The 27118-nt window shown below is 44.3% G+C and overlaps 1 protein-coding gene across 2 annotated transcripts in view; it reads right to left on the bottom strand.

Annotated features, from left to right (window-relative positions):
* Nucleotides 1–27118, bottom strand: part of LOC139765860 (uncharacterized) — a 73479-nt gene extending 46361 nt beyond the window's left edge. For both annotated transcript variants that reach the window (XM_071693718.1, XM_071693719.1), the window contains exon 1: nucleotides 26853–27118. The gene's annotated coding sequence lies outside the window, so the exon portion shown is untranslated. The remainder of the gene's footprint in view (nucleotides 1–26852) is intronic.

The following is a 27118-nucleotide window of genomic DNA, read 5'->3' as shown; positions in this document are numbered from 1 at the left end:
TTGAATTTTCCAAAAGAAGGAACAGAGAAGGGGGCCAGGTGAAGATATTCCCTCAAAGGCCCAGTCCTCTGTTCTTAACGCTACCTCGCTAATGCGGGAAATGGCGAATAGTATGAAAGAAAAGAATATATATATATATATATATATATATATATATATATATATATATATATATAATCAGAATTAGACCAAAAAATAATCCTTGCATCCTCTCCAAACAATTCATCGGCTCCACCCAAAACTATACGCCTCACTATTCTGGTGTCCCATCCAACTCAAATGAAAATGTATCATAGCTGCAAACTACACAAACTAGCCTGCTCAGAACAATCACGGGATGCCTAGCAACGATAAACACTGAACACCTACACAATGAAACAAAGATCCTCCCAATATAATCCCACCTCTACAAGCACGGTACTCAATGCTCAACTCCCAAGTAGAAATACATAGATTATATTTGCCTTACGAGTCCAGACCTATACTCACAGATTCCCCCAAACCCAATAAACAACAATCAAAAAACCCTTTCATACCGAAATGACCCAACAAGCATTAAACAACCAACTCCTAACTCAATCTTAAACATCACCTTTCACCAAACAATAACCCAGTTGACACCACACTCCCCAGACACACACGAGTCACATTCCCGTCTACACGTGTGGTGTCACTCATCCCTACACGGCAAACACCGAGATAACAGATACGAAGGTCATTAACGAAGACACCGAACACTTACTGTTCGTATGTTGTACCATCTGCTCACACAGACGTGCACACAACACCACTTTATGACCTGTGGTCCCGCCCCGTGGACCTGGCTGACTTCCTGAGCGATTCGCAGACTTCAGCGGCAGGAATATATATATATATATATATATATATATATATATATATATATATATAGAGAGAGAGAGAGAGAGAGAGAGAGAGAGAGAGAGAGAGACAGACAGACAGACAGACAGACAGACAGACAGAGAGAGAGAGAGAGAGAGGCAGGTAGGTAGATAGAGAGACAGATTGACAGATAGAAAAAGCAAAGGAAAAATTCACGGAATCACAGAATTCGCCAACAAAGCGAGAGAAGACAGGGAAAAATCCCTTTGCCTGGCCGGCGTTCCCTCCCTGGTCCGCGGGGAACAAAGGCTGAGGCTCGCCACACGCTGGGCAGAGCTGCAGCTTCGGCAACACATGCAAGCCGCGCGGCAACTCAGGGGATTGTGGGGATATTACCCCAGGGCTCTGGGATTGTCAGGGAATTATCCCTGAGTATCGGAGAGCCAGGATCATACACATGGCCTGGGTTGGCACAGAGTTTTAGAGAGAGAGGGAGAGGGGGGGGGAGGATGGGGGCTGAAGAATAGACTTATTCATATGGAAATTCGTCGAGGCCGGAGGTACTCCCAGACCTACATAAAATCTCCTACAAGAGCACCATTACCACAACCTCCTCACTTCATCCTCTCACTCCACAACGCAGCAGCTGCCAGTCTTCTCATCCTGAGGACAACAAGCTAACGACTGACTCAAACGATGTAATGACTCATTCCTTGTCGTTACGTGAGAAGGCTGGATCATCCGCCCATTAGGTCACCATAAACTAGACCCTCTGATACCATTACTCGGCGTTACCGGACTCCGCCTGCTTGTATGGGGTTACGCCGTGAGTGGAAAGTCACTTCAGCGAGGCTACATCATCGCAGTACCATCTCGTTTCAGAGAAGTCCATCCTTCCCATGCTGATGACCACAGCGTAGCCTTGAAGATGCAGGGACTCATATATAATAATAATAATATATAATAATAATAATGATAATGATAATAATAGTAATAGGAAGAAGATGAAGAAGAAGAAGAAGAAGAGGAAGAGGAAGAAGAAGAAGAAGAAGAAGAAGAAGAAGAGGAAGAGGAAGAAGAAGAAGAAGAAGAGGAGGAGGAAGAAGAAGAAGAAGAATACAGTTACTTACGTCCATGTAAATGTTAAGCTGGGGGTAAGAGATGGGTGGGGAAGAGCCGGTTGCTTTATCTTGTTTGTATTTATCGCTATAAACTTGGAATCTAGGATACTACTGTTGTCCTCCAGCAGGTAACCTGATCACAGACCATTAAGTCTTTTACCAGCTGCTGGCTTCCACGTGTACTCTCAAGTATGATCTGGCTTCCACGTGTACTCTCATGTACCTAACATGTTAATTTGATCCTTTGGGCATCATGTCCCAATCTTATTAAGGTATTTGCGGGATGGACTGAAACATACTGGTCATCATCACAATATATCAACCATAGGCGTAAACTTTCAGGGTCAGTGTGTGTGTGTGTGTGTGTGTGTGTGTGTGTGTGTGTGTGCGCGCGCGCGCGCTCCAACTGAACATGAGGTAAGCAAGTCAAAGACAGTCTGGCGTGGTGCTGACCAAGTCACTCCCTTATGTCGAGGGTAGAAATTTCACCGCTCGATCATCACAGTGACCTCTGTAGCGAGGGAAGGGCAAGACTTCAATTTAACTTGGACCTGGTGTGACACGGTGACTGGGGCACCACGTCCTGCCAATGTGCCGGCGTTGCCACTCAACTGCTGGGGCGAATCACCTCACTTGGGGTGAAAAGGTTATTGGCTCCGTGATTCAGCGAACAGTCGCCATCCGATTGGTAGTTCAGCTGCCGTGTGAACAACTCTGGTCATCATTTGAAAGTGATTATTTTGTCTGAATTCCATCAAAAAGAAAAAATACTTCAAGAATATTCGCTAGGTCATCACTCCATAGCAAACGTCAAATCAGTTAGTATCAAAGCTAACTTCCTGCTTCAGGGGCCGTGTGGGCTTAGCTTACACTCGAGGAGGGTGTTCAGTTTTCAATTGGTGGTTATAACTTGACGCTGATGGCTTTAATGACCCAATTATTGACTTACAATTAAATTCTCGTTCCGAACTCTTGCTAGCATGATGCCAGTCACTAAAGACGATGTTCTTATACTAACTTTCTGACTGTCAGTCACGTGTGTACCTGACGTGTGAGGGTCGTCTCCACACTCTGTTCAGGCAACAGTCGAACACTTGTAGGTGCTCTGAGATCCCTGCTGCAGGAGGCAGGCGCCTCTCTGTCGTACATCATCATCTGCTCATCTTCCCCTACCAATACAAATAGTAAACACATATGTAGAGATCTTACATACAGATAGGATGACTTCATAATTAATACATATATCATTTCAAGTCTATTAGGAAAGTGTATGAAAGAACACACACCTTGTTAACCAGAGTCACCTACTGAATGTATTATCCTTACTATGGATTACAGAGTAAACAGTCAGTCTCTACCTGGCCCTGGATCAGAGAGAGACGTGTGAACAAAACATACATATTCGCTGCACTCAGGAGTGTGTGTGTGTGTGTGTGTGTGTGTGTGTGTGTGTGTGTGTGTAAAATCATCATTATCTCTTATCGCTGATAGGGAGATAACAGACGTCAGGAGTACGTATGCGCACTTGCACGGTAGTGGGTGGGGCAAGGGTCTGCGTCATGAGATGATTCGGTTGTTATTAATCTATGAACAATGACGGTTGATAATATAGTTCCGAGACTACCATACAGGGAGGACCAGGGAGAGGGAAAATGGGTTTACGTCATATGACTGACGTTGTTCGTGTAAATATCGTTGTCCATTCCACTGACAACTTCACCTTAGGTGTATATTTGTAATGAAAATTTACAACAATCATGCGTGGAAAAAACTCCTTATAGATATGGAAATCAACAATTGAGACGATAATTCTATAATGGGACATGGCTCACGTTGACATTATAAGCCAAAATATATCATCTATATTCAAGAGTCATATACGGCATAACAGTTCTTGTTTTTACACAAAGAGAAATTCTTGGTCATATCTGCTGAGGCCATGTAGGATTTTGATAAGTAGCGGTGGTCAGGTGTTGGGAAGAAACGAGGCCTCAACCACTGTCCGTGAGCTGAGGACAAATGTGGATCCAGATTTCCAATATAACATGAGAATCTCACCATCCTTTAAAGTTTAAGACTGCATATATAAACAGTGTCCGGGAAAAAGAAGAAAAACTCCGCCCTCAATATATTGTCAAAAGCGATACACGGCTAAAGCTTATTATGGTTTCAAGAATATGACGCAGAGTGAAATCATTGTATATCTGATAGCTGAGACTAGCGTCTCTAACGTAGGTAGCGCCAGCAATCCGCCCCAGTGTGCCTCAAGCTATCTTGAGAGAATATTCTTTCTTTGCTCTTCTTGCTGCCACTTCATTATGGGAATTTCGCTTCTGGGCGCTGTATTTCCTCCACCTTTGCTTCAAGATGGATGGCTTTTACCTTTTTAAGGAGAAGAATTTTCGCCTGGAAACGAGAGAATCTGGGTACATGTAAGGTACCTCGGCGCACTGGTGGCTCAGAAACACCATCAGGCGGATGTTTCCTGCAACACCTTATCAGTGGCTCGTCTCATTCACATCAAGAGCCTATGGACCCAAGACATGAACCTAGCATACTTTAGGAATCTTGCCTATTCCATGGCCAGAGTCTGTGAATGGTAAGTGAGGCCAAAGATATATGATACGGTATAAAAATAAGTGTAATAACGCCTTTGAAAATATATGGGGAAGCGGACAAGGTGTTTCTTTGCGGACAATACATATGCATACAGAAGTCTCACTACTTTTGAAAAGCAGTTATAATGTGATCAGCTTTGATCCCGTTAATGTGTTAGTCTTTCCATCAGCTTCGATTGAGAAATTATACAAGGAAAACACTGTCAGTTTTCTGTAAGATAACACGACCGTCCCAGAACCTATTATTTTGTCCCAAATGAAAACAAAGTTCCCGGAGCGCCGATTTGTGGGAGTGAATAGGATTAAAGCCGGCCATTTAGCTCCGGGAGTAGGATTAAATGGTGGCCGCTTGGCTCGAGGAACCAACAGTGCTGGGGGGGAGTTTGTTTACGCTTATGACGTCAGCTTCTGTCTATCACTGGGTGGATCTTAATGTTATGACTGCATGTGTGTGTGTGTGTGTGTGTGTGTGTGTGTGTGTGTGTATGTGTGTGTGTGTGTGCGTGTGTGTGTGTGCGTAATTATGTATGAAAAATCATCTTTCTGAACTGTGCCGAGAGGAAGTTCTACGCTAGGAGGACCCCACATCTGAAAACTTATCATATAAGTTTTTAATCTTCTGTATACCGTCTATATTCAGTCTCATGACTCCGTTTACCCCATTTATCTTACATTGTGGAAGTTCGTCTTGATCAAGGTGTATCATTTCGTTATGTCCTCCGGTAACTGTGTCTTCGCATCTCTCACAGATGTGTCAGTGATCTTGACTACCGTAGGAAGGCACAGCGTTGCCACATCATCATCTGGACAACACACCTGTGATCTTGTAGCACACCTGGTCGACCACTGACGTTTATGTTTACCTCATCAGTTTGCTGTTTTCCTGTATGGATTCTTATAATCCATGATCCACCGAAATCCAGAATAATAATGATAATTATAAAGGAATTTTTGCATATGTAGGAAACTCTCCAGTGAAATAAAGGAACCTAGGTTTCTGATAATTGATGCAAAATTGAAAGGTTTTGGGCGGAGAGAAAACGGGGTCCTGGAGGAGAGAGAGATCCCCCGCTGTACTTGTGGCCGACCTTATAACAATCAGGTAAAGCTGAACCACACGCTTACCACAGCCTGCAACTGTTTCCCAATACATAGAACTGTCAGGAACACGCTGCTGCCTCGTGCTGACGTAGAGCTTAGAGCTCTGGCGTGCTGACAGAGATGGCCAGAGTCGGGGCGCGTTGATCTACATGCCAGAGCTGAGGTACAAGTTCAAATCTTTCCTCTACTGAAGCTACTCATAGCTCGGGCAATGGTCATGACACAGACTGGTGCTTAACAGGACTTAGAGCGGATGTGTTGACGTAAGAGCTTAGATCAATGGTGCCACAGGAGAGATGATGATGTATTGCTTGAAGTTGAGGAACTGACTTAGGCCCTTTGATGTATAGTATTACTGCATTATGGTGCTACCGGACTCCGCTTGGTTGTGATTTTTACCGATGAAAAAAGACGGTGAGTTTGCATCATCCTCCGTTAGCAAAACAGAAGACAGTCTCGTCTCAAAACTTCTCACCTCAGAGGTGTCCACCTATCACTGCTACTGAATGTGGCGTTGCCTTGGAGCCTTAGGAGCCCTTGGAAAAGAGGTTCTGGGGCAACACGAAGGGCCTTTCTAAAAAGAGTTCTTGGTGTAATGAATGGTCATAGAAATGTCGCTCATCATGTTTGCCGAGAGGCCTGACCCAAAAAGGTTTGAAAAAAAAATCACTCGCTGGTCAAGAGACCTTCATTGGATACTCTCATCATTGAAAATATATTCCCTTTTGGAAGACTTGCTCATAATAGGAGATACTCAGAATATATACTCACGACACATGCTCATAAGAAGCATAATTATGAGCAAAAAGTCTTTTGTTGATGTTCATAAATGATGTTCATATCAAGCGATGTTCTCTATAGACAGCTACATAAATGTAGCTTCATCATTCTCTCTCTCTCTCTCTCTCTCTCTCTCTCTCTCTCTCTCTCTCTCTCTCTCTCTCTCTCTCTCTCTCTCTATCTATCTATCTATCTATCTATCTATCTATCTATCTCTATCTATCTATCTATCTCTATCTATCTATCTATCTCTATCTATCTATCTATCTACCTCTCAGTCTACCGCCACAAGTGGTCAGCACCAGACTACCACCACCAGCACCCTGCCAGGCAGCAGGCTATAGACTCACTAACCCTGCCTTCACCTCGGGTGTTCGGGGTGAGGCGTCGTGCTGTTGTTCCTCCCGCCACCAACATAATGATGATTCGATCGTACAAATCCAGCCACTTGTATGCCGGCGGTGGATTCCCACCCACAAAACCTGGCGGCCTTTATTGAGATTCGCGGACCTGAGGACGTTTATAGTCCCAGAGTAGCTGTGGTGCTTGGCTCCCTCCCAGCATACGGGAGTGACACGTTCCCTCCCTGCCCTCCAACCTGACCCCTCCTCACTCACTCCACTTGTGTCGTATTCATAAAGACAAAACATTGTGCCTTAACAACACGTTTTCTGTAGTGTCACTTAAGAGTTAGTTTCTCTCCCCAACCATTCTCTACACATCCTCGGTCACTAGTAACTAGTTTCCCAGTTACTAGTGACCACAGACGTGAATTTTGAACATAACCACAACAACAAAATATGTTAAGTTTCACTTTCTTGTTGTGATGTATTCCTTCCATCTCTTCATATGTATATCTAAGTTTTTGAGATAAACTACAATTTAAGTAGATTAGTTAATAGTTAACAGTAAAAGAAAGATTGCGTGAAAATATCAGTTTACTTTGCCAGCGTTGCCCACAACAACTCAGCCAACTGCACGACAGGTAATCAAGAAATATGAAAAAGAAATAAAAGTTACAGAACTTTAGCATAGTTGCCCATTAAAGTTATGATATAATTCTACGAAGGAAAATGAATTATTAGGATTATAGATAAGATCATATCGTCATGGAAGTCCACATCAATCTGGGGGAAAATGATTGTAGCAATATTCGAAAGGATAATGTATAGTGATCTTAGGAAGAATTTCCTAATACTTACACGTCTGCTTGGCGTCCATAGAGGCAGCAAGTGTCATACGTGTGGACAGATTTATTGATGTTTACGTTCAATATGAAAACATAATGACCGATGTGGAAGATCATTCCTGCCCCCCCCCCCCCCCCCACCCCCCCATGTGGGAGTTTTAATTATGATTCATTTTTCAAATCTTATCATACACGTAACAAAATGCCACTTCTTTATCAATTCTGAATTTTTTCACGACAATTTTATACCGTGTTACATTACACCTGTCAAAAATAAATGAAACGTGACCTTTCCCGTCATTTTTTAGTTAAGTTGATTTAGTTTTTTGTTTAAAGAGATTCAGACTACGATGAAACATTGAAATGAGACGTTTTGAATCAATCATTGGATTCTTAAACGTTCAAAATCTTTGCAAGTCATCAAAATATTCTTATATAAGGTCACATCATCTATATAGAAGTGTACACAAAGAGGCATCTGTTACCACTTCCGTGCAGGTTAGGTTTATCACCAACAACAACACAGCAGCCTCCATCACATTAGACACACCACAGGCCAGCACTATCATCCAGGTGGCTCCATCACACTGAACTGGACACTCCCCCCCAGGCCAGCACTACACCCAGCAACCTCCATCGCACTGGACGCCCCCGCTAGGCTGGTACCACGATCCATCAGCCTCCATGACACTGAGCAGCCATCCCCCAGACCGGCTTGGCCAGCCAGCAGCCTGAGCCTCACCACACAGCACTCCACCCCCAGCTGTGGGCCAGAGTCTGATGGACACATGAACACCTCAGGGTTTGTTCCCCAGGGTGTTCCTCCCTTGTAAACCATGCCTCCCATGCCTCGCTGCCCATCATGCCTCCCTGCCCATCATGCCTCGCTGTCCATCATGCCTCCCTGCCCATCATGCCTCGCTGCCCATCATGCCTCGCTGTCCATCATGCCTCCCTGCCCATCATGCCTCGCTGCCCATCATGCCTCGCTGTCCATCATGCCTCCCTGCCCATCATGCCTCGCTGCCCATCATGCCTCGCTGCCCATCATGCCTCGCTGCCCATCATGCCTCGCTGTCCATCATGCCTCGCTGCCCATCATGCCTCGCTGCCCATCATGCCTCGCTGCCCATCATGCCTCGCTGCCCATCATGCCTCGCTGCCCACCATGCCTCGCTGTCCATCATGCCTTGCTGCCCATCATGCCTCGCTGTCCATCATGCCTCGCTGCCCATCATGCCTTGCTGTCCATCATGCCTCGCTGCCCATCATGCCTCGCTGTCCATCATGCCTCGCTGCCCATCATACCTCGCTGCCCATCATGCCTCGCTGCCCATCATGCCTCGCTGTCCATCATGCCTCGCTGCCCATCATGCCTCGCTGCCCATCATGCCTCGCTGCCCATCATGCCTCGCTGTCCATCATGCCTCGCTGCCCATCATGCCTCGCTGTCCATCATGCCTCGCTGTCCATCATGCCTCGCTGTCCATCATGCCTCGCTGTCCATCATGCCTCGCTGCCCATCATGCCTCGCTGCCCATCATGCCTTGCTGCCCATCATGCCTCGCTGTCCATCATGCCTCGCTGCCCATCATGCCTCGCTGCCCATCATGCCTCGCTGTCCATCATGCCTTGCTGCCCATCATGCCTCGCTGTCCATCATGCCTCGCTGCCCATCATGCCTCGCTGTCCATCATGCCTTGCTGCCCATCATGCCTCGCTGTCCATCATGCCTCGCTGGCCATCATGCCTCTGCCCATCATGCCTTGCTGCCCATCATGCCTCGCTGTCCATCATGCCTCGCTGGCCATCATGCCTCTGCCCATCATGCCTTGCTGCCCATCATGCCTCGCTGGCCATCATGCCTCTGCCCATCATGCCTTGCTGCCCATCATGCCTCTGCCCATCATGCCTTGCTGTCCATCATGCCTCGCTGCCCATCATGCCTCGCTGCCCATCATGCCTCCCTTCATAACCAACACAACAAATATTTACTCTGAACCCTGTGGTTACCCTGGAAACCTCTGTCACTGTCGTATTTTCCTGTGGTGGAAGTTCTCCACTTGAGTTGTGGCTTCCCAAGTGTTGTACAAGTTTACAAGATAAATGCTTGTTTTCTCACTTCCTTCTTGTGTGAGAGTTGTGAACTGTACTCTTTGTTTTCTCGATGAGTTCCTTCATTCTGTTATGAAGGCTGGACCTTAAACACCCCCCCCCCCCCCCCCCCGAGTACGACAATACGACACTTGTTGAAGCTAACCTTCAAGATTCAGTTCGAAGTCTTGGCCATCATACTTCATTGTCGTACCGTCGTGATCAAAGATCGTACCGTCTTGCACAAGTGTCGTACCTTCGTGCTCAAAGACTACACTGAAGGTCAGGAGGATAGTTTCCATATTTGTCTCGCTCTTTTTATGTTGTCATTAAATGTTATTGTACAAGATTATTGCTTGTTCAACCGCAGTCATACAAGATCATTCTTGATCCATGATGCCATCATGAGAACCTGATAATAAAAGTTATATTACTCCTGTTCCCGTAAGAATTAGAATCAAGAAATTACTCTTTTGCCTCAGTTTCCGTTGGGAAGACAATGGAGAACCTGTGCTCTTGTCCCTCAACCACTCGTAAGTTAAGACTTCAAAGGTAATTTCCTGTGATCTTGTGGCAGCCAGGGTAGGTGGGTGATGAAGACCTCTGTTTCGTTTAGTAAGACCTGCACCTCTGTGTCGTCAGCTCTCCTGTGTACCCCGCCTGATGCCAACTGTAAGAAAGAAAACAATAATGTCTCCCCCCCCCCCCCCCCCCCCCCCGCGCCATTCAATCTGGTGTGTTGTTGGTGGACGGGGAAGGGGTGCTGGTAGAGGGGCAGGGCAGGGGGAAGGGGTGTATGTGGTAGAAGGATTTTTGGTTGTGGAGTGGGATGGGTCATATTTAGTAAAGGCGGTACATGGAAAGGAGCAGTGATAGTGGATAAATGGGGTCTGGGTGGTGAAGGGGAGGGAGTGTTAGTAATGGAGGGGAAGGTTGTGTATGTGGTAAAACAAAGTGCTGTGATGTGGTAGGGGATGTTAGCGGCGGGAGAGCATCTGGACATTTGATAATCTTAACAGATTATCATAATCATCATTTCATGAGATACGTAAATCACGAAGTGAAGATATATAGATGACAGCCTGAAATGATAGTTTTAGTCGGCACAAGTCAAAGTTTGAAGAAAGTAATGTTGATGAAAGAAATATTACAAGATTCGCTGCATTCATCAAGCAAGCAAAGTCACAACGAGAAACCGAAATGAAAAAGATCAAGAATTGTTCCAATGTGAACAATGTGGGACACAGAGCAGGCGGTCGGAAAGGTCAGATGAACATCTGCACCTGACACCAGGAGTTCAAAAGTTGTTCAGAGTGAAGCAGACGTTACAGTTCACTTTTACAGTGAAGCTATGTAGGTCAGCCCTGCGTAAATAGGCGACGATTACAGTCCTGAATACCTCGGTTTCTCCTACCTCCTGTACCCTACCCAACCCTGCACGATAGGGTACAGTGTACCCTTGTAGGAGTGAAGAAACTGAACCCATTATATTAGGGTACAATACTCAGTCATGGAGAACGTTAAGTGAATCAGTCCTGTAGAATATCATTTACATAATTATTGTAGTGATAAATGCAACTTGATTCTGTAAACAAATTAAGTGTAAGAAAGAGGAAAGGAATATACTTCTGCCTGGGAAACATAGAGACATGTCACGTTTGTAAGACAATCAAAATGGCACAACTTTGTGACTAGATCGAGTTTAATGATGTGTAAATGGTTACAACTGTGACCTGTCCCACTGCTTACTGTTGGAACCTGGATGATGGGACACAGTTTAATTCCCTGTAATTGTACAATCATGATCTACGTGATTAACTAAAGCTGAACCTTAAAGCTAATGTTAGTCTTGTATATACAGTGTCACTGACATTACACTACATCGCCAGTGTAATTACCTCATTAAGCAACTGAGTGTTACGACAGGTGACGTCACGTGATCTTTAATCCCCAGGGGGTGTAACAGCAGTGGTGTCCTTGACGGCTCCATTCCTCACTAGTATGTACAGTTGTCAAAGCTGACGACTTACCCTCTTGAGCAGCCCAGAGCACAGTAGCCCGGCCTCTTCTCATCTCCAACTAACCAGTGATCATGTGGTCGTGTGTTCCTCCTGATTCTGATGCTCCGTGCATGCCACCTCCCTCTGAATCCCCACTACCCACCATACAACTTACCACGTACATCCAGTAGACTTATACTTCTGTTAATTCTAACTTTCACTCTTGTCTTCCTTAGCTTGATGTAATGGCACTATACATCCAGGCCGGTCGTCCTCCAGCACCTCACCTGGGCTGGTATCAGGTCCAGGTATAAGGACGTATTAGTCACACTGGTGTTAGGTTCAGGTATGCAGTGTTGTCAGTAAAACGGATAAAGGTTCTAAGTAGACACAGTGCCAGTGACGTCTGTATTAGAATTCTCAAAGAATATGAACAGCATTCCCTGGTAAGCTAGTTGATCAGTGAGGTCACGTCCATAAACACGTAAACACATAATTGGCTCATTTGGTCTGTCAGTGAGGGCCATGTCTCCGGTCACTGACGCCCCTGGGTTAACTCGAGCCGGGTTGTGGGCTGTCCGCTAGCTAGCTAGGCATGTCCCGGCTGTGTTGTTCTACCCCAGCTGGTGATGGTGTTCATCTGTGTACAGGCCAGAGAAAGGATGGGTAGCTGGGTGGGTTGTGCACCTCTTGCCCGCGCCGGGGATCGAACTTGGGTTAATGAATTAGAAACCAGTAGCGCTAACCACTGCATCATAGAGGCTCCTCAGTTGTGCTGTAGTTATGGTATCAACTTTGTTATCTTGACTAACTATGTTATCTTCCGCTGCCGTTAACAAAACCAGTCAGAACGATGTCTTCAGATACTCCTCTGATGGGGTACTACCTCGTCTTACCCGTGGTAGCAGCGGCAGGGGTTCCACCTCGTGTCCTCGTGGAAGTGACCGTCCGCTAACCTGAAGCGCTGGTGACAGGGAGGCCTGGCCTGCGAGGGGAGCCTCCTTATCTTTCCAGTTGCTCTCACTCGGCCAGGAAATGAGTTGAGACACGAGGGAATTCAAAGGCCGTGGAATGTGAGGCAAATTCAGGAGGAGAGAGTCCCTGGAGACGAAGGGAATCCTGCAGTGAGAGTTGCAGGATGTTTTAGAGGAGGAGAGGCTGGGGGAGTGGGCGGGGGATCCTTGTATAGAAAGCGGAGGGTGTAGCAAGGTAGAAGAGGGAAAGAGTTCTTCTCCAGCAGGAGATATCTCAATAGGAGGAAAAGATACTCCTGGAATGGGTGAGAGAGAGAGAGAGAGAGGGGGGGGGGGGGAAGAAATCCTATTGCGGTAGGAACCCTAGGATAGCAGAAAGTGGGAATCCTAGAATGGCAAGGGGAGGTAACAGAGAGGAATAAAACCTGTGAGATCTAGGAGGGAGAGGAGGCAGGTCATGGGGGTGAGTCGGCTAGTACGATAACGCGACCTTGAAGAGACAGGTCAAAGGTCAAGCTGTCGTGACCCCAACGGTCGTACTGCATGGCCTTGCTCTCTACCTCGAGACTCATACTGCCCTTCTCAAAGGTCGTAATATCGTGTTCAAGGGTCGTGCTGCTGTCCTCAAAAGGCTATTACTACTGCTACTACTACTGCTAACTACTACTTCTAACTACTACTACTACTGCTAACTACTATTATTACCGCTAACTACCACTGCTACTGCTAACCGAAAGTTGATATGTGGTTTTGTCTGGTAACCTAGACTCAATCATTGTCTCAATAAATTCTTATAATCTGAATTGATATGAAGGACATTAACCTACGGATATCAAGGAAGACCAGTACAACTGAAACGCAGCCTCACGACGTACTGGCTGAAGCATTTACTCAAGCATGTATGATTATTTTGTGCGTCACATACGACCCGTAATTCACTGGAACACTCGAAGACTTGGCGTCCCCTTCTAAAAATTCAGATTAATCAAGGGAACACTTGCACTCCTGCAGTATTACCCACCTGAAGAGTGAGGGTCGCATTGTAACGCGCGACCCAGGTCGCTGGGAGATGATTAGCCCGCGCCTCTGGGATTTAAAGAGAATACAGCGTCGAGCAAATGTCAGCAAGATGACCTGTGTATAAATCAATAGCCACCGGGTGACCGTCGGACGCCAGGAGGCGCTCATGGCCCCAGAACTTTGTAAGGAAAAGTTGCTTCAGAGGTAGCCTGGCTCATCCTTCCTTCCTTAATCATGGAAGGAAGGCGTGGTAGGCCAAGATGAGAGTAGCCTGAACTCTCAGTACACACCATGGCGACCAGAAGCTCTCCCTTCTGTCTTCATGACTGAACAGCAAAAAAAAAAACCTTCCCCCCCCCCCCCTCATGACCCCGGACGCAGTCTGTAGCCATGATGGATGAGGCAAGGTCTATGGATGACACAGTACAAGAGCGGTGGATGAATGGACTAGCGTGACTGAGGACATGATTGATGCAGACAATATTAATGAATTTAAGTTGTGTGCTGGTAGAGAGTGTTCAACAGGTGGGGCCCCACGAGTAGAACTCGCACCCCACCTACCCCTCCGGACAACACAAACAGGTCATTACATGTACAAACAGTGACAACAGTGTGGGTAGCAAAACAGACTTACCGCACGACCTCTGACAACGGTGATGACCTGAGCAAACTACTTATGACCCCCAGTTGTTTTCTTTTGTTTTATAAGTTTAACAACACCACTTTATGTTTACGGACGTTCATGATTACCTCAGGTCTCCTGTCTGCAGACGGCCCGGGAGTGACTCAAGGACTCCATCACCAGGAGCTGCAGCAGCTCAAAGTTGTGATGTGTTCAGGAGGGAAGCAACTCCTGTGCAGTGAGAAGTTTCTCGACGAGATTGTGCTCCTTGTCCGCTGATGATGACGCATTCCCGCCGAGGGTGACTTAACTCTCTGTGCAACCACGAGCAGGCAGAGTCCTTAGCCACATATATATTTATATATATATATATATATATATATATATATATATATATATATATATATATATATATATACACACACAGGAGTCATCTGACACAGCGCCAGAGGTCATCCTATCCCACATCAGGAGTCACCCAATCTTCACTTTCATTCATGTTATTCATTTTTCGACTGTTGAGGTTAAACGAAGAGAGGAGGTGGGGGTTCGAACCCTTCTTCGTCAGGAGCTTGCAACGAGACGCAGGAAGTTCACTTAAATTCCTGGCACAGTGGACAAAGAAGCAACTCATTTCTGCTGTTCAGTTGTGGGGAAGAGAGAGCAAGAACGGCTCTCAGGTGTTCACATCTTGTTCCTTAAACTCGATGAACGGAACAGAACGAGTTTTACTTTAGCCAGTCACTCGTTTTCTGTGAGGAACGTATTACGGTTAGATCATCTGTTCCAGTCTAGTGAACGGACCTTTATGACCCATTCCATCCAAACCTGTCTCGTACCGACATCCCAAGATGAGAAATAAGCATAATATTTCGTCTGATCAAATCGTCGAAAGGGAAATTTATCAAGCGGAAATGAAAGACAGAAAATCTCCAGGTAAAAGAAAAAGGGAAATTTTTGACTAGGTCACTTTCCACGGGAGACGAGTCGGTGTCAACTGGTAATATCAGCCAACCCTCACGCGCGCCACCAGGGATCCTCCCACTCATGCTTCCCAGGGATGAGGCACGTTGAAGAAAACACGTCTCTCTCACCTTAAGGAGGGATAAGATATAATTCTCGTCAGAGTAATCAAAAGTAATCGATGTATATAAATGATTGAGAGAGTTGGAGACGGAGAGACATAAGCTACAACATCATTCACATAAAAGCTCACGGGTGAGGTCATCACGAGGACGAGAAAAACTGCAATGACTCGAACAGGACCCCAGTGTGGCAGCTGATGCTCGCGTCAGGGGAAGCGATGGCTCCGGTTTGTCTCGCTTTAAAGAGCTGCTCTGTGGGACTCAACGGCCGACTGCCCCGCTAACAAACTCCCTAATGATATACTTCACAAAGAACAATTATATCTTCTGTGCACCCAACACTGGGGATGAAGTGTTTGTATAAAGTTAAAGACAAGTCTTCATCCTCCTCATTCTCAGTTATCTTGTGGTTGATGGCAGGTGGAGAAACGTTAAGAACCCACACGTTAGTTGCTTCAGAAGCAAATAATGACCATTCCTGACTACTCATTACATACCCCGCTGTAGATACAACAAATTATCTGACCTGCTTACGAGAGAATGAAACTCCTTATCAACTTTACTTTTCGTACTCCGTACACGTGGAAACATATTGTTTCAGATGTATGGTTTGTCGCCTGTTTCATCCTCTGGTCACCCAGAGGAAAGTGCGTAAGTCTTTCTTTTATCATAGAGGAACTTTATTATGATTTCTTATCAAACTTAGTTTGGAATAACTGGCTCACTGTGGACTTTGAAAACATGGAGGATCCACTTGTTGGGAACACAGTCTTCCAACCTGTCTTGTTGTCATGCATGCTCAGAACCCAGCTTGCAAAGGCTTGCCGTTCAACTGCGCAAACCTCAAACACCAACGTCGTCGTTGTCACCATGTTGGAAGACATGCACAAGCTTCATGAAGCGTTCTGTTATCACCTTTGATGATCTGGTCTTCAAACTGTGAATATCTTGGAGAAAAGTGAGAGACGTGTTTCCTTCAACCGACTGTATTTCAGAGAGAAACATCTGGGAAACTAAGAAACATACTTGGAGTGATCTGGAAACTGAAAACATTACATTCATGGTTGAAGACAGTACCAGATGAGCCTCGACCTGACAGCAACGCCGAAACAGCGGCCGCCAACCAATAACAGCATCATACATCAAGCAAAACAAGTGATGAGAAGATGGTCAATACACAAGCCTAGCCTGAACGTAGCGCTCCAGTCTTCCCGTCATGGGGAAATATCATCGGAGGAGCTGGTAGGTGGGTATCCGGGACAGTAAGTTAGAGATAAGACATTTTTATTCGTGTTGTGAACTGTCTCATCGTCAGCCTCATACGTGAGGTGTTTACTCGTCCTCCACATATGTCCACCTCCTCGAGAGCAGGTTCACCTGCTTCTGTTGTTTCTTTCTAAAAGATCCTTCATTACTACAGCAGTTCCACAAGCGTCGTGTATTTCAAATTCTCTTTGTTAATGTCTATTTTGTTCGTCATACTGAAGTGAACGAGGATAGCTTACCACATGTACTGTATAGTGTTGAAAGCGAAACGAAAATTGCCCCGCCCCTGTGAGCAACGGACTCCCTGGAGGTAGGCTGTGGCACCTTTACCACATAACGATGGATAACAACCTAACGATAACAGTTGTATAATTAGTAATTATCGCTAATCTCATTTCCCAGTAATTACCACTTTTATGCTAGGGCAATTTTCTTAAGTAAATTCGGAATTTCGAGGAATCGCAGGTTTTGGCATGCCAGACCGCCGCTTAGTTCGTCTTGTGGAAGCGCCCGCTCTGCCAAAATGGGTTTGATTTCCTTCGCCATATTCAAATTTCTCTTCCTTCCTCCTGGCTGCTGCAAGAGTCACGTCTTCTTATATCTGGAGGTCCATATTTGAACGAAGACGTCCCGGGGTATTATAGCTCCTCAGATCACCATCCACATCCCAACCCTGACACCATGTCGGTAACCTGGCCTTCATCTCTCTCTCTCTCTCTCTCTCTCTCTCTCTCTCTCTCTCTCTCTCTCTCTCTCTCTCTCTCTCTCTCTCTCTCTCTCTCTCTCAAATCATCAAATTTCCTTCTTTGTCCTAACATTTCCTCTCGCTTCGTCGTGTCTCTAACGTTCCATCCACAGTCTGCGTCATGTCACTACCCCAGCCTGCGTCATGTCACTACCCCAGCCTGCGTCATGTCACTACCCCAGCCTGCGTCGTCACTACCTCAGCCTGCGTCATGTCACTACCCCAGCCTGCGTCTTGTCACTAGCTCAGCCTGCGTCATGTCACTACCCAAGCCTGCGTCATGTCACTACCCCAGCCTGCGACACGCCACTACCCCAGCCTGCGTCATGTCATTACCTCAGCCTGCTTCATGTCACTACCCAAGCCTCTGTCATGTCATACCTCAGCCTGCGTCATGTCACTACCCCAGCTTGCGTTATGTCACTACCCCAGCCTGCGTCATGTCACTACCCGAGCCTGCGTCATGTCACTACCCCAGCCTGTGTCGTCAGTAACAACACTATTGCTTAACGTTGCTCTGTTCCCAGCCCTGCAGGCTAAGCTGTGACCTCCCGCCCTAATCACTCCCTTAATGGCCATAATTACAGGCGCCAGGGATGTATTTAGCTCAGGAAGACATATCTCTCCCCCCTCGCTAAATACCTCACCCTTCACTTCGTTTTCTTTTTTTCTTTACATTACTCCCTTTTGTTTGCACCGCCTCTCTTTCCCCCTTCTTGTTTTCTCATTATTCCCTCCCTTTTTCTATGCCTCACGACCTACCTTCTATATTTTTCTCTCTCTGCTCTACTCTCACCAGTTCTACCCTCTAGCCTCCCTTACTCTCTCCAAAGGTTTTTCGTTCTACCATCCTCACCCTTTTCTGCCCTTGATTTATTATTCCATCATTCCATATCCTCTAACTTCCTACCTTTCTCCCCTCTTGCTTTTTCTCTATCTCCTCACTTATTCTTTTGTCCTCTACTCCTTTCATATCATTATCTCTATTTTCCTTTGTGCTTTATATCCCTTATTATCTTTTAAACTCTCCCCTTCCTCTGTTTTCTGTCTTCTCTGAGTTTTATCGTCGCTTTTCCTCCCTCCCCATATTTCTTATTTTGGTGCTACCATCTCCCTTCTTTCCATGTCTTCTCAAAATTTTTCTCTCGCCTCCTTCTATCTCCTCCTCTTTCCCATTTCCCCCCTTTACCCCTCTCTCATTATCTTGTCTCCCCCCCCCCCCTCTCATTGTCTCATCCTTTTCTGCTGCTCCGTCTTTACTTTTCTCTCCCTTTTATTTTCTACGTGTTTTTTTTTTTTCCTTTCTTATCATTTTCCTTGTTTATCACAATTGTTCTTCCGACGCTTTCTATTGGCCTCCTCTCTCTTCTTCCTACTCCTTCCATTGGGTCCTTTTGTCTCTCCTTTCGTCTCCCTTCCTAAATTTCTTCCTTTCTTTCCACCACTTTCCTCCTCTCTCTCCCTTCCTCCGTTTCCCTCTTCCTCTTTTTACTTTCATCTCTCCTAGTTCCGCCCCGTAATTCCTCTGTTCTAACCATCTTAATGTACCTTGATGCTTCGGATCTCCCTTCTATTTCCTCTCCCTTTCCTAGCCTTCTTACCATTTCTTCATCATTCCCTAACTCACTCCCTTCTTTGTCAACTCTTTCCATATTTTCCTTCATATTCTTCTCCATCTTTTGCTTCCTTATCTGCCTTCCTCTTACCAATCTCCCTTTTTGTGTCCTCGTCATTATCTCCTTTGTTTTCCTCCTTTCTTCACCTCTTATTCCTCGTCATACCTCCGTCCCTACTCTGTCTTCATTTACCACCATAACTGGTTACTATCCTCCCCCTTCCTCCCTTAAACTAGTCACTGTCCTTTTCCTTCCTCCCTTTAGCTAGTTACTCTCCTTCCCCTTCCTCCCTTTGTCATGTTATTCACTCCCTCTCGACTCAGTCGCTTGACCCCCATTTCTCTTCATTCATATCGGCGAATCATGATTCCCCTTTGGGATCCACAAGGCTTGGACTCATCGTTGCTGGGTCTGAAATATTCATCAAGAATTCTATGATTCATATCTATTCGTAAAGATCGATTCGTGTATCACTACGTACTTACTGATGCAGATCAACGAAATGGGGAAAGATATGTGTATAATGTGTTCTGTGATGAACATATTATATTTGAGAGAGAGAGAGAGAGAGAGAGAGAGAGAGAGAGAGAGAGAGAGAGAGACAGAGAGAGAGAGAGAGAGAGAGAGAGTTTAGTAACTGACTCAACTACAACTGTCTTACGAAGCTCTTGGAACACTAGAACACCAGAACCAGCATTGACACATCCTCTTTCATCACTCTGGAACGGGAGAGTTCCCTGGATTTTCCAGTAAAGATTTTGAAATTACTTGACTAATTAACTCGATGCAGCGAGGAAAACGAATCACTGTCATTAGTTTCGAATACACTGCGACCCCCGAAAATGTTCAGCTTCATACGTCGCTTCTATTTCTAGTCCATTTTAATCCCTTCAGTACGACTGTACGACTCTCGTGCACAATTGTACGACCTTTGACCATTTTCTATGATGGTGTGGTCCTTGGCTTGATCCTTAAGGGTCAAGTGAAAAGCCACACCATTGTACTTGAATCGAACCGTCATACCCAAAGATCACAGGGTCATGCTCTTGCTTCATATGGTGGTTTTCAAGGGTAGAATAGTCGTGTTCAAGGAATCGAAGCCTTGAATCATAAGAATAATATCAAATTCTCAGTTTCAATGACAGCCCCAGCCGATACCATCGATCCACCTCCTGTGTCTTCTGTACCTGAAATTATCTAGTGTGTCTGGAAATCCGGTGGAATGTAACCGGTTTTAATGAAACCCAATTTCTTGACAAAAAAGATTATATTAGTGTAGTATACTGACAACAGTGTGTAAGGAGTATATATCGGACAATAAACAGTAAATGGGAACTGGGAAAAGCCCAGATATATGCTATATATCATAGAACTAGTGGGGAATTCTGCGTGTGAAAACTCCCAAGCCTGAGGGTCCAGACTTGCTCAAAACAGCTTCACATTGTGTTTGTAGGTAACGCATCGTGTAACATCCTGCACAAGTATAACTGGATTGAATTAGCACGAGTTGCCACGTAAGGTTTCATGAACATGCATGGAATGTTGATCAGCGTCATGACCTTCTATGTTTAGCATGTTTAAATCTCTGGGACATTATCAGTCGCCATTAGGACGCAACACACAAGCTCATACACAACAACATCGAACTTTTACTGAAATTTCCTGATTTATAATACAATCGCGAACTATTCTAGTTTCGTTTTCATTTATCAATATATGTATGTTTAAGCTGCTAAGTATCACCAAAATTTCCCTCTATCCCTTCCCTCGCTAAACTCACCAAACAAGTTCAACTTTTGATTAAGTGACATTTATTGTCATTAAAAGTTTAGTGTAACAACAATCTGTTGAACAGACAGTTATCTTACTTTCATACTCCATAGAAAGTATCTAAAATTACATTTCTACCTTGGCATATCATCCGATATATGAACATGTACAGAATCCTGAGAACTCCCGGCTTAAGTTGTTATATTTCTAATTCAAGTATCGCAACACCGGGCTAAATACTGCAGCACCGGGCAAAGTATTGCAGCAATAGTCTATTTCTAAAAGATTAGTTAGGTAATCTTGTAAGAGTTGATTGACTCAGAGCCTATCTAAATCGGTTTCCTACTCTTTGTTTTTCTACTTCATATATTACAAGCCATCCTTGTTACTCCATCTTTTGCTGTAACTCATTTTATGAAAGATGTAATAAACTCTAGGTATGTAGCTTCTGTACGATGAATATTAAATGTGATTTTGTGACACCAGTCTTTTCTGTATAGCATTCAGTAAAGTGAGTTTGGTCTATATGGCATTCAGCTTAACTATGCTTCATCTATATGGCTGTCAGCTTAACTAGGCTTCGTCTATATGGCCTTCAGCTTAACTAGGCTTCGTCTATATGGACTTCAGCTTAACTAGGCTTCGTATACATGGCATTCAGCTTAATTAGGTTTCGTCTATATGGCATTCAGCTTAACTAGGATTCGTCTATATGGCATTCAGCTTAATTAGGCTTCGTCTATATAGCATTCATTTTATAGCAATTTCATAGCACCGGACTTGGTATATATAGCATTCACTTTCAACTGTTCACTGTTCGTTGCCTCGCTAACCTTTTCTTGACGTATTACAGGATGGTATCCTGTTACCATGTCGTCAACGGTATCCGTTAACACCTCATATTCCCCTCCCCCAACACCATATTTCCTCCACAGTGGCTTAACTCAAAAACGTTTCTTTAAAGATATTTCATTTACCAGGTACAATAAATCATTTATGATTAAATGAATTATTGGCTAAAACGACACAGTTTATATCCTCGATCTCTGATTCGCTGGCAAATTCATCCGCTAATTCGCCGACCCGGTTCATTACCCAACAGGACCATTAATAAATTGCTTAACAAGCAGGACACGCAACGGGTAAATTGCCCCATATATCTACCGCTCTGCTGGTCTGAATGTGTCAACAAGTTCATTACATCATGGACGATACTCTCACCCTTGCAACACGACGGTACGACCCTTGTGCACGACACGACCATTGAGGTCGAGAACGCAACCCTTGTGCACGACGTTACAGCCCAGAAGCACAACAGTACGACCCTTGAGCACGACAGTACAGGCCATAAGCATCATAGTACGACCATTAAAGATGCTGGCATAGCCCTCGAGCACAGTGGTTAGCCCTCTTAGTAGATGGCATGACCTTTGATCTGACTCTTAAAGGGTCAAGTCAAAGGATTGAATCGGGAGAATCTTTCAGTGTAAGAATTGAGTACTTTTATATATATATATATATATATATATATATATATATATATATATATATATATATATATATATTGAGTGGTGGAATGAAAAAGGAAAGTTGCTAGTGAAAGAGAGAAGATAAGCATTTGGGCGGTACTTACAGGGAAGGAGTGTAGATGATTGGGAGAGGTATAAGAGAAAGCGGCAGGTCAAGCGGAAGGTGCAGGGGTTGAAAGGAGGACAAATGAGAGCTGGGGTGAGCGAGTATCAATAAACTGTATGGTGAATATAATGATGCTTTGGAAGAAGGCTGATAACGTAAGAAAAACAAAAGAACGAATAGGAACATCGGTGATGGGAGCAAACGAGAAAGTGTTAACAGTTAGTGATGAAATGAGTATTCTGAAAGACTGCTGAATGTGTTTGATAATAGAGTGGCAGATGTAGGGTGTTTTGGTCGGGGTGGTAGGTGAAGTGAGAGTCATGAAGGGTGGTTTGGTAAAAACAGAAGAGGTGTCAAAAGTGGAGGGACCAAGGGGAAGCGGGAGACTAAATTGGAGATGGAAGGATGGAGTGAAAAAGATTTTGAGCTATCGGGGCCTGAACATACATGAAGGTGAAAGGTGTGCAAGGGATAGAGTGAATTAGAACGATGTGGTGTACAGGGGTTGACGTATTGTCATTGGACTGAACCAGGGCATTTGAAGCGTTCGGGTAAACCATGGAAAAATCTGTGGGGCCTGGTTGTGGATGGGGCGCTGTAGTTTCGGTGAATTACGCATGACAGCAAGGGAATGGATGTGCACGAATGTGGTCTTTCTTCGTCTGTTCCTGTATCTACCTCGCTAATTCTGGAAAAGTTAATTTTCTTAATGACCGTTTGTTTTTCAAGATAAAACTCGTCAATGAATAACTGAGGACATCAAATAAATTCAACTGTAAAGTTTAGATCTTCCAGTCTGAATTTGGGTATAAGCATTCCTTCACATGCTAACCAAATTTATGTACACTGGCTATATCTGTTACAGAATGAGCACAGTGGAAATATTGTAAGAATCTGCATATTCAGAATCCAAATATTGCTCTACTACTATCGATCAAGTTACATGTCTATCTGCCCGCCTATGTCTTTCTCCAAGAAAGACTATTTTATATTATAAAATGTTTTTCTGGCTTCTCATAGTTGGGTGCAACGATTGTTCTAATCAACCTGGTTGTCATCAAAAGTCAGTAGTTAATTGTGACTGTACAATTCTTCAGGCAAGAATCTATGCATCAGTTACAAAGATCTTTAGGGGAACACAAAATAATTTCCAGGTCGTGAAAAAATCACCGCCATCTTTCGTCAGGTGATAAATATGAATGAGTAAGTGAGCTTCTGAGTGATGACCTGATGGAAGAGGAGGCAAGAACTGAGACGGGTAAGTGGAAGGAAGGGGAGGTGGTCCTCCTGCTGGGAGGGAAGGGGAGCTGGTCCTCCTGCCGGGAGGGAAGGGGAGTTGGTCCTCCTCTTGGGAAATCAGAGTGAGAGACGTAGGAAACGGTGAGAGTTTAAAAGGTTACATGAACTACTGAGTTTCAGTCTTGCTTGTACTGCTGGCCAGCAGTAAAAGTCATGAAAAAATTCTAATTTTTACACTTGCAAATTTTGATTATCTTCGCATTGCTCCTCATGGGCAAACTTGGGATAACGTCACCAAACAAAACCATTTGACCGTAGCTGGAAAAAATTTCAGTAAGACATTTAGAGTAGTGGACGTAACTCGTATGCAATTGCATGGCAGACGACCATGTTCTAAATGTAAGTTATGATGTTAGAACTGAATCAAGAACTGCTTTTGTTTTCTAAAAAAAAAAAAAATAGTAACACGTAAGAAATAATGAAAACAATGTCAATTTAAGTACGTAGACATCTGTAAGACTTCCCTATTAAGGTAAATGTGGGTATGAAATGCTTTCCAGCGTCCTATGACCGTAGGAATGACTCCCACTGTCTCTCTGTATATGACATATTCACAAAAGCGCTTATATCTGTTAATGAGAGGATCTTAGAAACGTACTTACTTGCGTACAACGCCAAGACCTGCCTAGTTGTTAAACAGATTAAACGATTCTTTTAATATGATCTCTACGGTTGCTTCATAAGTAAAGCAAAACAAAATTAAGTAGTAAACAGAAAACGATAGAAATATACAACATTTGAAGACAAAAACTCTTCTATTGTTATCGGAACTTTCACTCTATAAAGATTACAGACTTGATTCCATCGTTCATCCATACCCGGCAGCCTCCCACCCATGAAATAGTCAATCTCAGAATTTTCAAAATATTTCGTGTTTCCTGTCGGGTCTCAGTGCCTGAATCTTCGATCAGTGAGTTATCAGTATACTGAAACCCTCACTGTGTTGAATAACATTGTCTTCATCATCGAGAAAAAGACGTAGGGCACGTCTGGTCGCTGATTTACTCGTGGTTTCTAAGATGTAATACTGAATCGTATTTTCTCAATATTTTTGAAAGAGAAATTGAAGAAAAACGAGAAGGGAAGAAATAAAGAAGTCGAGAGTTAAGAATAACAAAAGGAGGAATTTTGTAATGTTCCGTTTAGGTTTTAGCCATTAAGCACTAAAGATAGGCTTAACTCATAATGGCTGTTTTTTTCGTCCAGCACTAACAAAAAAAATCTAATTCCATGATTTAGAGAACATTTTAAGAGTCCAGCAAGACACTTGGTTCATAATGATATATCCGACAGCTGACAAATCCCCCACACCCTCCTAATGTTGTGAATCCACCACATTTCTCTGGTGTTCCCAGATTAGCATGCTTATGTCTCTGTATAGCACTTCGTGGCCTTCTGTTACCGCCATTCGGTACGTCACAAGAATGAATAAGGTTTTACACATGCAGTAAATCCTGCACTGCGTTGTGTCGTGAACTCGAACCCTCTACTTTTGTTTTTGTTTTTTTTTTTACCTTGGAAGCTCCATCACGGACAGAAGCCCACATCAAGGACGTACCTTAATTTGAATATGAAGATATTAATGAAATGGAGAAAGATGAGACAATGAAAAGTGTATATAGATTCAGGAAGAAGTGAAAAACTTGTCTTTTAAAAAGTGCCAGGTCATAGTTATAGGGAAAGATATGAGAGGGAAGGCATTTTCAGAGCTTCGAGCTGTAGGAATGAAACAGTTATCAAATCAGCCCACACTTGAGTTGCCAACGACCACAATAACCATACCGAGTACCATGAGTGGTCTAGCTAGTGGTGGGGGCACAGTTCTCGGGAGCAAACACCAAAGTATTTCCTATAGAAGAGGGAAAGCGAACTAACATTTCAGCGTACGGCAATTTTTCCCATAATCACATTAGAGTGGCAAGAACATAATAACTAGCAATAATCCCGGCGACTATTCCTACAACCTCTTCAGCTAACAGTTTAACCAGCGACCACCCCCTATGTACTCTTCCATGAACATTATATAACCAGAAATCATACTTAACAGCTTCCGCTGATCATTTAACAAGAAACCATCTCTACAACCTTTTTCAGATTCCATTTTTACAATCGAATATCCCTAAATTCCTCTTTAACAGACATTTTAACCAGTGACCACCCCTAAACCCAGCTTCTGGGAAAAAAGTTACCATCGACCAGGTCCTGAAATATAGAAAACTCAAACAGCAACGCTTTTTCGTTACCTAGATATCAGTAGCCATTCGTCGGTCTGGTGTGTTGTAAACATGTTCGTAGCTCGATCAGGCACGTCGGCGATAAGGAGTTTTCCTACAGTTCGTAATCTTGGACACCAATGCGACCACTCAAAAGAAAATCCAACGTTCATGGTATTCATGCATACGGTTTTATTCATATATCACCAGGAACTCTTTCACGGGGTTCCTGTAGCTTCAAGGCCACGCTACAATCAGTAGAGTAACACCAGGTATTTTGGTGACTGGAACTAGTGGTATAAGGTGGAGGAACGGCTAGCAGTAATAGTTCACTCCAGTCCTACAAGACTAGGGGCAGGAGGCACATGGGATTCACACAGAACGAGACATGATGATATAGATGGTAGTCACCCTACGTGAATGGACAACTGGATGCACTTTAAGGCAGAACTGTCCGGCCTGTTCTTCTTGTGTTCTGTCAGTTCTCTTAAAGTTCTTCCCGAACAAAGGCCCTCCTGGATGGAACATCACACCACACAAGCGGTGCCTCTTAACTGCCATCACACACACACACACACACACACACACACACACAACTCGATTTTCTCTTATTCTGTAAGCAAAGATTAACTCGCACGAGAATCCTGATTCTCTCTCAGGTTTGGGAGACAGGTGCATGGTTTCCCAATGCCTTTCATTTTTCTTTAAAGAGGCGGATTCCCTTGTATCACTTGCATATATTATGAATATTTCTAAAGCTTCTGAGTTTGTCATTCACAACAATAGTAGTTATGTGCATAAGAAAATTATTGTACTTACGTGTTATGTGTCCATTTCCATAGAAAATGTAAACTTTCGTATTACCTTCTCAGAAAATGCAGTGTAGACGAACTGAATTTGTAGTCAGAAAAGAAATACATCTCAAAATCTCACTTTTCACTGTCGTCCATCCTTAACAACTGTATTAATATCATTTGAACCCCTCTATGTGCCAGCTTGTAACAGGTGGCAGAGCTGTGTAGGTAATCCACACATTGCTAAATAACCTCCCAGAACACAACCACTTGAGTCCAGTTGTTACACCCACGGGTGATGTAGGATGCCAGGAAGGGGCCGGAGTTGGAGCGGGC

Source organism: Panulirus ornatus, chromosome 56 (assembly GCF_036320965.1).
Source record: "Panulirus ornatus isolate Po-2019 chromosome 56, ASM3632096v1, whole genome shotgun sequence".
NCBI classification, from domain to species: domain Eukaryota; kingdom Metazoa; phylum Arthropoda; class Malacostraca; order Decapoda; family Palinuridae; genus Panulirus; species Panulirus ornatus.
Note: the sequence above shows the minus strand (reverse complement) of the source record. Positions and strands in the feature narration are given on the sequence as shown.